Source organism: Diceros bicornis, chromosome 2 (genome assembly GCF_020826845.1).
Source record: "Diceros bicornis minor isolate mBicDic1 chromosome 2, mDicBic1.mat.cur, whole genome shotgun sequence".
In the NCBI taxonomy this organism is placed as follows: Eukaryota; Metazoa; Chordata; class Mammalia; order Perissodactyla; family Rhinocerotidae; genus Diceros; species Diceros bicornis.
Window position 1 is genome coordinate 71,933,797 of NC_080741.1, and position 14,076 is coordinate 71,947,872.

At 41.7% G+C, this 14,076-nt stretch overlaps 1 long non-coding RNA gene across 12 annotated transcripts in view; it reads left to right on the plus strand.

Annotated features, from left to right (window-relative positions):
• The first annotated feature begins 709 nt into the window (after positions 1 to 709).
• Positions 710 to 14,076, plus strand: part of LOC131418712 (uncharacterized) — a 227,384-nt gene continuing 214,017 nt past the window's right edge. For all 12 annotated transcript variants that reach the window (XR_009222986.1, XR_009222987.1, XR_009222971.1 and 9 more), the window contains exon 1: positions 710 to 867. This is a non-coding gene — a long non-coding RNA (uncharacterized LOC131418712). The remainder of the gene's footprint in view (positions 868 to 14,076) is intronic.

The following is a 14,076-nucleotide window of genomic DNA, read 5'->3' on the forward strand; positions in this document are numbered from 1 at the left end:
CTTCTGTTGTGGCCTGTTTTCTCTCCCTGTAGGCGCCCAGGGAGGCTGAGTTATGCTCCTGGCCAGCTGTTGTAATGCTCAGCTGCTTGTAGTTGTTGTGGGCCCTTCAGTGTCTTTATCAGGTGTGGGGATCCCCAGCACAATTGGCTGCAAGTTCTAATACCACATTTGTGTTGCAGTATTTCTTTTAAGTGAGTAGGCCCCCAGTGGGGCAGGTTGTTAGGCTCAGGGCCTTACAATTGCTGTAAGCCTCCAGCCTTTAGGTCTCTTGTCAGCTCTCTGAGGATTGCAGCTGGGTGGGGCTGGCCTCAGGCACAGGAGCACCCAATCGTTTCAGGCTTTGGAAGGTGGGGCAAACCTCCTATGTGGGTCTTTGAGAAGCACAAGTCTTCTGCAGCTGACAAACCCTGCCGCCCACAGGTCCACACACACAGTCAACCCAGCCCTGCCCCGTGTGAGCGCCCCGACCTCCCCAAGCGGACCCAGTCTCTCCATGGCGGGAGCCCCACACACTCCACCACCGCCCCACACTCTCCACCCGCTCCTTGTGCACACCCTGCCCCACTGAAGTCGGCTCAGTTGCCAGGCTGCAGAGAATCCAGTCACCAATCTATGCAGGCCCACACGTTGCCTGAGGGCTTGTTGTTGGGTGGGGCCAGTCTCTAGGGTGGGCTGCCTGCCCTGGCTGAGCTGGATTAAATCGGTGCTCTAGCGGGTGGGGCAGACCCTGGGCTAGCAGGCCTCAGGGAGAACTCCAATGGCGTCTGTGTCAGCATGCCCACACCAGGCCACAACAATGGCCGCCGCCAATGTCCCAGTCCCTGGAGAGGTCTCACCCCTCACCGAGATGCACTCAGGGCCTATTAGGTGAGTCTCTTTTCACCACAGCACTGTGCACCTTTCTTTCTGGTGATTTTAGGATGCTTTCTGAAACGGGTGAGTTTGCACGCGGGCCCTTTAAGAGCCAGTTTTAGTTTCTTTGTGAACCGGGTTTTCTGGGGGTGCTCCCCAATGCTTTAGCAGCAGGCACAGTCAGATATTATGCTGCTGGTCCCGATTGTGCTGGGTCCACAAAATGCCCACAGCGGGGGCGCTCCCGGCTCAGGGCCCCGCGCCTCCAGGGAGGCTGCTACCTGTGAGCTGCTCCCGGCGGCCGTGACACTGGCGGCTTGTGAAGGCAGCGTTTTTCCTCTCCAGAAGGGAGTCTCTGCCTCTCCTACCCCAGTTAGGATTGTCCGTTGTTGCAGGAGTTCCTCTTATGCAGTTTTCAGTTCTGTCTCAGGGGTAATTTTTCCACAAATAGTTGTAAATTGGCTGTGTCCACGGGAGGAGGTGAGTTCTGAGTCTGCTTACGCCATCATCTTAACTCCCTGCTCTCTATCTGAATGATTCTTATTTAACAAATGGCCTCTCGTATCAGGCAAGTGTTATGCTCTTTTTATATTAAAGTTTACAAGGCCTGTGGATTGAATAATCCTTTCCTCGGACAAAATCGACTAGGATAATAACCTCTCTCAGTTAACATTAAACTTGGGGGTTAAATATGAATATATTAGTCAGGATATCCTAAGTGCTGCTGCTGTGACAAACAACCTCAAGGTCTCAGTGCCTAGGACAACAAAACCCATTTCTCATTTATGCAAGTCCTCTGAGGTCCAGGTGGCCGTCCCAAACAGTGCTCCATTTTCTATAATCCAGGCTGCCTTCCATTTCAACATGAAGTCTTCTCCCTGATCACTATAGCAAGAAAAGGTGCTGGAACATTTCATACCATTGAATAAGTGCTCCAGCAGGAAAGTGACATGTGTCACTTCTTCTCACAACCCATTGGCTTACATTAGTCCTATGGCCCTTCCCAAGTGCAGGGTGGGAGTCAGGGTAGTGTAATCCTTCCGTGCATCCAGAAAGAGAGGATAAATAGATATGAGTGAACATTAGAAGCCTCTACCACATTGTGGGAAGTGCATTTTTAACCAAATTCATTAAATGTGTAGGTCTCCAGAGAAATAACGGCTGATGTTTTCCAGAATAATGTTGGAGAGTTGGTAATAGGATCAGATTTCCAAAATTCTGAAATATTTTGCAAACTCATGATATAAATAAGAGTTGAATTCCATTATTTTATAAAACTGAGTTTTCACTTCTATACCAAGCTGCCATCCACTGCCATATTCTTTGGGGCAGTTAGAAAAACGTGCCACAGCCTGTGACTTTAAACTAATTACTTAACTTTTCTCTGGGAATGTAAAATGAGATGGCAAGATTAGATTATTCTTCATCTCTCTCCTACATTGTTCTGGTTTCTATAGATTTCCATGACCACTGTTAGCTGTCCTGAGACATAGCTGTTCTGAATATACTATTTAGGGGACTCTAAATGCCAGTGTGGATTTGAACCTTCTCTGTTTTCTGCACCACTCATAAGCACAAACCCTCTCTTCATGTCTGCCTTTCATTCGTTTTCTTTTCTAAGAAATTTGGAATTAATGCTCTTGGCAATAGAGTGTATCATTTTTTTTTAAAAGTCTGGTCTATTGAGGTATAATTTATATACAACAAAATTGGGCTGTTTGAGGTGTGCAGTTCCACACATTTTGACAAATATATATACAGCTATGTAACTACCATCAGAGTTGAGATATAGAATATCTCTCCCCCAATTCCCTTTACCCTACTGAAGTCAATCTCCATCTCCCATCCCAGGTTCTGGCAACACTGATCTGATTTTTGTCTTAAAGTTCTTCCTTTTCCGTAAAGACATAGAAATGGAATCATAGAATATGTAACCTTTTGAGTCTGGTTTCTATCACTTAGCAAATTGCCCTTGAGATTTATCCATGTTGTTGCATGCATCAGTAGTTTTTATCATTGAGTAGTCCTCCATTGTACCACAACTTGTTTATCTATTCTCCATTGATAGACATTTGAGTTGTTTCCAGTTTGGGGGCATCAAAGGTTTTTAAGAGGAGAATTGAAATACCCTATCATTTGAAGGATGGCTGGGTTAGGGAGAGATCAGTCAGGAAAAGACAATAAATAGGGCGCTGGCTGTGGATTTGAGGAGATGTATATTATCAGTCTTAGGTATGTGAAGGCGCTTATATCCAGGGAATTAGAAGCTCACGTGACAACTGGACGAGGAGGAGCAGAAACAAAGGTCTGGATGATTTCAGCTTGCAGCTCTGATCCAGGTAGTTCTCAAGAGTTCATCAGGAAGCTACTGGGAATTCCTTAAATGTTTGGGAAGCTCCCCCATCTCCATCTATAGAAGTGATTCTAAATATGTGGTCTCCCAACCTGCAGCTTCAGTGTTGCCTGGGAACTTGTTAGAAATGCATATTCTCAGGCCCCCAGCTCCTGAATCAGAAACTCTGTGGTTGGGGCCCAGCAATCAGAGTTTTAACAAGCCTCTCAGGGGATTCCGATGCAGGCTAAAGTTAGGGAGCTACAGGTCTGTAGCATAACTACAGGGGGTCCCCAAGGGGCTCACTCAAGAGCTGGTTCAAATCTAATATTTACTCCAGCATCTGCATTGCAAATGCTTCTGCCTTCCAAATCTTACACAAGTGCTTCTCATTGTCTTATCAGCAACCTTAGAGGAAGGAGATTGCGGGAAATGTAGTTTTCAGCTTCTCTCCTGAAATTTAGAGGAGGATCAGAGAGTGGAAGTGATGGTAAGTTGATAATGAATGTTCTAACACAGTATGGGAAAAGTTGTGGAGTTGACAGGATTTTTGAGTAATGGATGTTGGTGATGAATAACAGCGGGGCTTCTGCAGATGCTTCTAGCTCTGAACCACATCATCCCTCCATTGTTTCTTCCTTCTGCTTAGTTAGGTAGCACCTCACCGAACTTTTATCTAAATCCTCCTGGATTCATATGTAGTAGATTTAGCGGCTACTCCTGGAAATGTGCTATTTCCAATTTCTGAGGCAATTATGTCAAGCTATATAAACATAGGTGAGATTACTATTTCCGATAAACTAAGGTGAATACTTCCTGGTATGTGTAAATTTCAGTCACAATATATCTATGGATTTTCAGCTTGATATTTTGAGCCAAAGAGAAAGGTAAATAATATTTAAGGAACTTGTAAACCAAGTGTGTAACCATTTTGCACAATTCATGGTTTTATTTAATGAGCTTCAGTACCACGGGATGAGAGTTGTTCCCAAAGGGCCTCAATCAACTAAACTATTGAACAGAAATGCAGAATGTAAATTGGGTTTTAACTAAAATCATACTGCTATTGCTTTTTATGGAACCCATAATTTCTGGTAGAGAGCAGGCATATAGAAAACTGTCATTATGGAAATGCCTTCAGGGATTTGGCCAACTGCGTTTGGAGTGCGAATGAGTACTTGGAGGGTTGATTTCTATGCTACTACTGGTTGTGGGGATAAATATATGCCACGTGGTCCTTAATAATGCAGCTTACACGGCTTTGTGGATTCCACGCACTGCCTTTTAGATCCATTATGCTCATATTTATTTATTTATAATTTTCAAACCAGAGGGAAGATGCTTTTTCTTTCATTTATGTCTTCAGGGTAGATCTTTTCTTTGAGATGATGGTGAGATATTTGTTTTGAAAACATGGATAAAAGGAAGACAAGCCATGTGATATTTTTCTCGTGGTAACGGAATATAAACAATTATTCGAGAATGAGTTTCTCTCTTCCTTGGTACTTACTTGGTACAATCAATCCTTGTATTGATCTGATTTCAAATGTACTTGCATGCCGACAATTCCACAATTCCAAAGCTCCAGATACTAATTCTTATCTGCCTGTTGGACATATTCATCTGGAGGTCTCAGACTCAGTGTGCGTCAGACCAAACTAAGCAGACTGCTTTCTACTGTACAGGTATTCGTTCCACCTCCCCAGCGATGGTAAACATTTCTTGAGGACAACACGCCTTGATCGTCATTCTCTCACAAGGCTTGGAGTATAGTACACACTTAACAAATTCTTGTTGATTGAAAAATAATGGTGGTAAAGTCAAGTGGTTTATAAGCATGGAAGGGAGCTGATGAGGATATTCAGAATCTGTAGATTTATCATGTCTCCTGTGGTGCACCTCTCATTGCCAGAATCCACTTTTGGCCAATAGTGTCTTGTCTACTCCAGGGCCTAATAGTAAAAGTAGAAGATGTGTATGTTAGAAAGACCATGTGTTTTAGCAGATACGTGTCTGACTCTGCCATTTAGAATTTAGTTAATAACTGACTCTCAGCTGTGAAATGAGGCTAATAACATTCACCTAACGAGATTTTGAGAGACTTGAAGTTGCTAAAGTATATGAAGTGCCTAAAATGATGCTTGGTACTTAGTGTATGCCCACTAAATGATGGATATGCTCATGCTTCTTCAAATGCATGTGCTCTCTTGTGGTTAATAAGGGATTCTCATGCATTTATTTCACTTGGTCCTCACAACCAAGTGGTGAGGAATGACTGTGATCTCTATTTTGTAAGTGGGGAGCTAGAACTGTGAACTGGACTTTTTTCTGATGCCCAATCCTCGGCTCATTCTCCTGCTTTACCCTGTCAGCCCTTTGCAAAAGCATCCGGATTCAACACCCAAGGTAGCATCAATTCCTGTTTTCCCCTCCTCTGCTTCTAAAGCTCCTTCAGAGCACTCTGCATGTACTGCTTTCCTGATCCTTATTGCATTGCCTTGTGATTATATATGTTCTGAGTTCCTGAAAGAATGTGAGCTCTTTAAAGCAGGACCATGTCTGCTTTATCTTGGTGAGCACCAAGTCTGGCACAGAGTAGGTAGTCAATACAGGTTTGTTGAATTGGTGAGGGCAAGAGTCAGAGTGCAGCAGAGTCAAAAGGTTCTCTTAATTAAAGAAAAAGAGAACTAAAAGCATTGTTTTGCATATTATTCCAAAGCCAGCATGTGAGCGAACAAGACAGGAAGCATCCATCTGCAAGTAATGTGCACAGCCCACCCCACTGAGAATGTTAATTATGTTTTTAGAGGGAGACAGGAGCCCTGGTTGCTTTTGGCACAAAGCAGTGGGGAGAGGGATGGCCCAGGGAAGGAATGCTAAACAATTTCTCTGATTTGATTTGCCAGCTCTCTGTGTAGCTCTGGGAAGGGAGAGGATTCCTGAAAGGTAACTGATATCTCTTCAGCTGGGAGAGATATTTCATCCCTATTGTTCTGATGATGGTTCCACAGGTACCTGCCTTGCCCAAGGATCTTTTTTTGTACCTCTCTTTATGGCCTTGCCCAAATCCTCTCCCGCTATGAAGTCCTACCTATCCTCTGGAACTCGGCTCTGTCCAGGGCCCCTCTCCACTATCATGTACTCTTCGTGGGAAATGCAAATTGATTCAACATATTTTCAAGGTCAGTTTTAAGATGCACTGTCAACATTTTCATGTGCATAGTTTTTGATTCAGTAATCGCACTTTTAGGAGTCTATACTATAGAAATTCTCCCACAAGAAAGTAAAAAATGTAATACATGCATAGGCTTATGCGCAATAATAAAAATTAGAAATATCTGCAATTCTCGTCAGTGAAAGATTGTTTAAATAAATCTTGCTATAGCCATTTTATATAACTGTTAAAGTGAGTAAGGTAGATCTCTATACAAGGATATAGTTGTATGAGGTTGAAAAACTTGTAGGATAATGTATATTGTAAGACTTATTTTTATGTACAGAAGAATCCAGAAGTAGGTACAACATTCATTTATTCAATGAATATTTATTGAGTGTATACTATGTGTGAGGCAGTGAACAGAAAAAAATCTGCCTCTGTAAAGCTTACATTTTCATCCAGGAAAATGAATAATAAACATAATAAATAGGATAACTACCTAGTATGGTCAAAGATATTAAGCATTAAGGAAAAATATCGAGTGGACAGAGAGAACCTCCGAGACTGAGAGTGGAAGGTCCTGGAGGAAGGGGGCAGGGCTTTCATTTCCAGCTTTATTTACTTCTGTATTGCTCAAAGGAGTGTATTATTTTAAGGGGGAAGCAAGCCTACCCGGGCTTCAGGCCTCCATGCTGCTGACACTGCTTTTACTCCATCAGTGAATTCTGAGGACACACCATCTCCTCCAGCCTCTCTCGGTGGTAATCAAGAGTCCCCCGGTGTCTCCTCCCTTCTCTGGGGTTCTCCAGGGTTCTGCCCTAGGATCACTACGTCTCCCCACTTCACCCCTGCATTCTCTGTGGGTGGCCTCATCAGCCCTCATACTTCACTGGCCTGTTTTCTAATGTCTCCCAAGTTTGGATCTCTGTTCAAACCTTTCTTTCCAGCTTTAGATACCGTGTGGCTGTCCCTTTGGGACTTCAAACTGAGCATATTTAAAACTGCATTTATAATCTTCCTCTTAAACTGCTCTGTCTCCTGTATTTTGTTCGTGGTTGGGGGCGGTGCTATTTAACAATCAACTAGGAGGAATGCTGAAAGTCACCTGTGTGGGAATGTGTCCCACTAGTCTCTATAGCACCAGCCCCAGACACAATGTCTGGCAGCAAGGGGCACTCAATAAGGGTTTGAAAGTAGGAAGGAGGGATTAACTGTGGCTTTGTAGCAGAGATAACACCATGAATTTACCACACCATTTCATTTTCTTACTGGGCAGAAAGGAACTGGGTATTTATGTTACTTTGGATCTAGATGGGTTCACATGACTAATTCTAGTTAGTGGAACACGGGCAGTAGTGATGTTCACCACTTTCAGGTCTGGCCATAAGACATCCCATCCATGACCTTACACGTGCTCTCTCACTTTCCCCATCTGCGTGGCTGGAAGTGAAAGACTCCAAAGCCCAGAAGAGAATAGCACATAAGTGGAAGGAACTGGATTTCTTCATCATTCTTGCTTGGAAGAAAGCCATGCAAGAAAGCCACTCATCCAGGAGCATCCACATTAGACTTTGCATAATCAACTCTTGTAGGGTTAAACCACTAAGGTTATAAGGTTGTTTATTATAGCAGGTAGCATTAATTAGTATAGGCTTCAAAACCAGTTCTTCCCATGGCACTTGACAATACAAAATTATACTGTTTAGCAAGAATATGTGTTCTTTAGACATCATTATAGTAAGTCATCAGCACTGTATTTGACAGTTTGTGACATAGTCCTACAAGGATGCTTCCCAACACTATATCTTAGGAATAAGTCTTCCATTTCTCTCAAATCTCCTCAAATTCTGACATGCCTTGAGCTATGAGTTCATCCACTTACTATAGATAGAGTGATTGGTCCATTTTTCAGGCTGAAATTAGTTCACATTAAGTTTCAAAATGTCCAGTGGCTTCCACTCTTCCCTAATAACCTTCTGATCTTTAGCCTCTGTTTCCTCAACTATTTCCTCAAAGGTCCTTTGAGCTGCCCTATATTTTCATACCCAGTGTGATATTATTAGATATCAGTTTTCTTATGGTAAGCCCAGTGCTACTATTGCACATCTTTTTCTCAGCCATTGTGGGTAAAAACTGTTCCCCAGACAGGCATAAATAGAAAGAGATGAGGCTACAGTAGAGGACACACTGTGCATTACAAACTTGCTTACTCAAGACAACATGGCGCAGTGCTCATTGGCTGAGAGTGTGCAGGACAGTCTTGTATGCTAGCTTTTCATTGGCTGAGAGCATACAGCCGTGCTCAGGGCATCAGAAAAATACATATCAACAGTGTACTCTTATAAAGTGCTGTGTACATAAATGATATGAATTAGTCAGGGTTCTCCAGAGTAACAGCCAGTAGGATATATATATATAAAAGGAGATTTATTATAGGAATTGACTTATGCAATTATGGAGGCCAAGAAGTCCCGTGATCTGCTGTCCGGAAGCTGGAGAACCGGGAAAGCTGGTGGTGTAATTCAGTCCAAGTCTGAAGGCCCAAGATCCGGGAGGCACTGATGTCCGAGGGCAAGAGAAGATGGATGTCCCAGTTCAAGCAAAGAGAGTAAATATGCCCTTCCTCCACCTGTTTGTTCTATTCAGGCCCTCAGCAGATTGGATGATGCCCACTCGAATTAGTGAGGGCAATCTTCTTTACTCAGTCTACCAATTCAAATGCTAACCTCTTGCAGAAACACCCTCGCAAACACACCCAGAAATAATGTTTTACCAGCTATCTGGAAATCCCTTAGCCCAATCAAGTTGATACATAAAATTAACCATCACATAATATTTAGAAAAATATTGAGAGGCAAACAGCTAAGTATCAAACTGGTACTGGTGGGTGTTAGTTGGAGATATAGGTATATCAGCCTGCTTTGCTCTAGCGTCACAGCCAGGAAAGCCAAACTTGGCTGTGAATCTCTGTTGTAGCAGCCACATCTGGTCATGAATAGACTTGGAACGAGTCCTCAATAGTGTGAAAAAGCACTGGCACTTGAATCAGGGACACCCTGTAGAGGGACAGCTTGTCTGATTCCTAGACTATTTGTCCACTCTTGAAGAATTTGTCTTGATTAGCCTGGGGACCTCAATATGAGTTTGAATTTGAAGCATGAATTCTTACAAAAGTGCATTTGTGTGGACTTGGCGACAGAGATCTCTTAGGTCAAGTCCATGGCTCTAATGACTGAGTCTTTTCTCCTTCCTGAAATCTCTATCCCTGGTGGGTCTAAGAGAGCAGTTAGAACACTTACACTTTGCGTTGTATGCTTATACTTTGTATTGGGGTTCTGAATGAATTGTATTGATCATGGCTATTAGCGGACAGAAGGACGATTTCTGAGCCTTGCCGCCTTCCTGGATTTATCCGCTGTTCCATGCTCTGTGCAGAAGCCCGGAGAGATCTAAGGCCATAAAGACTCTCTCTGCCTCTTTCCTCACCATTTTTTCTTATCAGTTGCCCAGCACCTCTCCATATTTGATCCCACACTAAACATGATGACCTCTTACATTCTTAATTTATTGCTTTATCCATCCATTTTCCTTTCTCCTTTTCTAGTTTCAATTTTAAACTCTCTTAGATCAGTAGGACTCTAGGCAAACACAAGTCTCATACAGTGCACATTCAACTCTACATAATGATATTCTTTAAGAAAAAAGCCCACAGGGCTGGCCTGATGCTGTAGTGGTTAAGTTCACGCACTCTGCTCCGGCGGCCCTGGGTTCGAAGGTTCAGATCCCAGGCGCGGACTGACACACTGCTTGTCAAAGCCGTGCTGTGGTGGCATCCCATGTAAAGTAGAGGAATGTTAGTCCAGTCCCAATCTTCTTCAGCAAAAAGAGGAGGAGTGGCAACAGATGTTAGCTCAGGGTGAATCTTCCTCAAAAAAAAAAAAAAAAAGACAGAAGCCCACCTGTTTGGGTGATTTTTATTGTCTTCTTTTTGCTTAAGTGTATCTTTTGAATTTTATAAATTAAATATGTAAAAGCTTTTTCTTTTTTTAAAGATTACTTAAAGAGAAAGAATTTTAAAATACTTAAAAAGAAACAAACAAGCAGTTTGTCTGGATCTTGGTCAAAATGCCAAGAAAAGAGAACAGACACCACACCAAAGAAGATATACAGATGGTAAATAAGCACATGAAAAGATGCTCAACCTCATCTGCCATTAGAGGCCTGAAAATTTCAACAACGACATAATCCCACTACACACTTATTAGAAAGGCTAAGCCCAAAACACCACCAAACGTTGGTGAGGATGGTGGAGCGACACGAACGCGCATTAGTTTCTGGTGGGCTTCAAAATGGTACAGACACTTTGCAAGACATTTTGGCAATTTCTCACAAAAGTAAGCATAGTCTTACTGTAAGAACCAGCAGTCATTCTCCTTGTTATTTACCCAAGTGAGCTGAAAACTTATGGCCAAACAAAAACCTGCACACAAATGTTTATAGTAGCTCAATTCATAATTGTCATAGCTTGGAAGAAACCAAGCTGTCCTTCAGTAGGTGAATGGATAAACAAGCTGTGCTACATCCATACAATGGGATATTATTCAGTGACAAAATGTGAGCTATCAAACCACAAAATGACATGGAGGAGACTTAAATGCATATTTCTAAGTGAAAGAAGCGTTTATAAAACTACGTTTTGGATGATACCAACTATATCACTTTATGAAAAAAGCAAAACTATGGAGACTGTAAAAAAGATCAGTGCTTGCCAGGAGTTTGCAGGGAGGGAGGAGGAAGGGATAAATAGGTAGAGCACAGGGGAACTGTAGGGCAGTGAAACTTCTCTCTATGATACTGTAATGGTAGATACATGTCATTCAACATTTGTTAAAACCCATAGACTGTACAACACAAAGGGTGACCTCATGTAAACTATGAACTTTAGTTAATAATATTGTATCAATATTGGCTTGCCATTAGCTCATTAATTATAGCAAATGTACCATACTAATGCAAGATGTTAATAATAGGGGAAACTGTGTGTTTTGGGGGAGGTGAAGGGGCATATGGGAATTGTATGTACTTTATATTCAACTTTTCTGTAAACCCAAAACTACTCTAAAATATTAAGTGTATTAATTTTAAAAGCCAATTCAGAGTAACATCAGCCAAAATGGCAGAGTAGGGACCTCTGGAGGCTAGTCCTCTCCAGAAACACCAAACAATTTGGCAAAACCTATCAGAATCAAGCTTGTCAGAACTCTGAAAGTGAGTCAAAGGTTTATACCAACCAGGTGAATGTTTAACCAGGAGAAAGGCCACTGAAGCAGAGTAGGAGATCTTTTTTGCCTCTTAACTTACCCATGCCCCCCGCCACTACCCCCCCATGGTAGTCTTGAAGATGGCAGCTTGTATTCCCAGTGTGGGTACATGGTTCTAGAGGGAATGAAGTAGGTCTAGTCTCCAAGGGAGTGTGCTTATCTGTTTGGACCTTACTGGGGTTTCCCTGAAGGATTGACCTAAGGGCTTCCCTTTGGTTCACTCAACTCAGAACTCCATCTGGGCAGAGTATCTTCGAAGTCCTCAAAAAAGAAAAAAAGTAAGCCAAACAAATGAACAAGTTGCTACCACCCGGGGAAAAAATAACCTTTGGGGAAAACAATAAACACGCTGAAATCTTGGAAGAAAAAGCTGGGGAGTAACCTGTTTTGGAAGGAATAGAGGCTTTGAAAAGCTACCATGTGTATTGGGAATCTAGAAAGACATACACATGCTCAGGGCAGGACATAAGCTCAGGAAAGACCTGGGAAGACCATTAGTTTTCACCTCTGGCTGGTCTTCAGGCTCAGAGTAAATGAAGACTAAGGCAGAGTTGTAGATGGCCTAAGTGTTGATGGAGTGCCTCAATGCAAAGCCAGTCTGCAAAGACCTGGAATAGATTATTTTTTTTCCTTTTCTTTTTCTCTCTCTTTGCACATTAGAATATCCAAAATGTCTACTTTTAATGAAAAAATATGAAGCATGCAAAGAATTAAGAAAGAAAGATTTATTTATAGCAAAAAAAGAAATTAACAGAAACAGTCCCTGAGGAAGCACAGACATTGGGCTTACTAGAGAAAGTAAGGATGAACCTTGAACACATTCTGCTCAAAGAAAGAGGCCAGACACAAAAGGCCGCATATTGTATGATTCCATTTACATGAAAAGTACAGAACAGGCTAGTCTGTTGAGACAGAAAGTGGATTAGCGGTTGTGCTGTGGGGAAGGGGTAATGAGGAGTAGCGGCTGCTTAATTGGTGCAGCGTTTCCACTTGGGGTAATGAAAAATACTTGAACTAGTTAGTGGTGATGGTTGCACAACATTGTGAATGGACTTAATGCCACTGAATTGTACACTTTAAAATGGTTACAGTGGTAAATTTTTGTTATGTGTGTTTTGCTACAATAAAAAGTATAGAAAAGAAAAAGAACATATAACCAATGGAGACTGGCTTCAAGATATTAGACACAGCAGGAAAGGATTTTAAAGTAGCTTTTATAACTATGTCCAACGTCTTAATAAAAAGTATGCTAATAATGAACGAAAAGGTAGTGTTAAAGCCAGATGGCCAGTCAGAAAACTAGACCTCAAGACAATTCAATATCAAGAGGATTAAGATAATAATGAGAAATTAAATAATCCTTAGTATGAATCTAAGAGATATCATCAGGATGTTATAGATCTCTATGTGGGAGGGAATAGAAATGATGCTTCCTTGATCTGTTGCAATCCACAAAGGGCTTTGCAGCTGGTTTTAAGACTAGTCTCTTTCACCCTGGTAAATCTAGTATCTTTTACTTTAGGCTGCTTGAGATTGAAGATTCAAGTGAGATAATGTCACAGAGGGTCTTCAGTATCCCTGTCTGGGCTTGTAAACATTCAGAGTTGGGCCTTCAAAAATGAGTGTGGTTTCCCGAGATTGCCTTTTATGTCACAAGTCTTGCCTTAGACTCCCAAACAGGGACCATGACACTGATATTCTTGGCTTAAAGGAAAAACGAAGTTTGAGGCTGAAGAATCTCTAAGTATCCCTGAGTCCCTTCTTGCTCAGGCAACTACCAAATTTTTACCAGGTATCTGGTCCTAAAAATTTGCCATTGGCTCAATTTCTATTGTTATTTGAGGTTGAGCGTTTAGTTTGCATTACTCCTCAATAGGTTGCACAAATGCTAATTTTGTTCTTTTATTTTCTGACCAGAAGCCATATGTTATACTCTGGCTGGTGACAGAAAATATTGAGCAATAAAATGTAGAGCTGCAGTTATCAAAGCAAGAATAATACTTTTAAGGTATGCGCTATTGAATTCTGGAGTAGACTGAAATTAATTACTGCCAAGCATGAAATCTCTAAAGGAGCAAAAGGTTGTTAACTTTTTCTTCAGGGCAAAAAAATAGGAAAATCTGACTCCTTCATACATTGTCCCCCACAAACTAGTAATTTGTCCAATTGATTTCTTTTGTTCAAAAAGCTGAAAGACATCTCAATTGAAAATCCAGCCTTTAAAAGTTATTATTATTATTCACTTCATATATAATGATGCCTAAAGTTAAAAAATAACTGGACCTGGTTATGTATCTTGTTATTTGGCAAATGAATATCATATTTAAGACAAAGACTACATAGCTAGATATATTTCCTGGAGGGTTAGTTTGTAGTTTGTGATCTGTATTAATTCATAGTTGGCCACTAAGGTA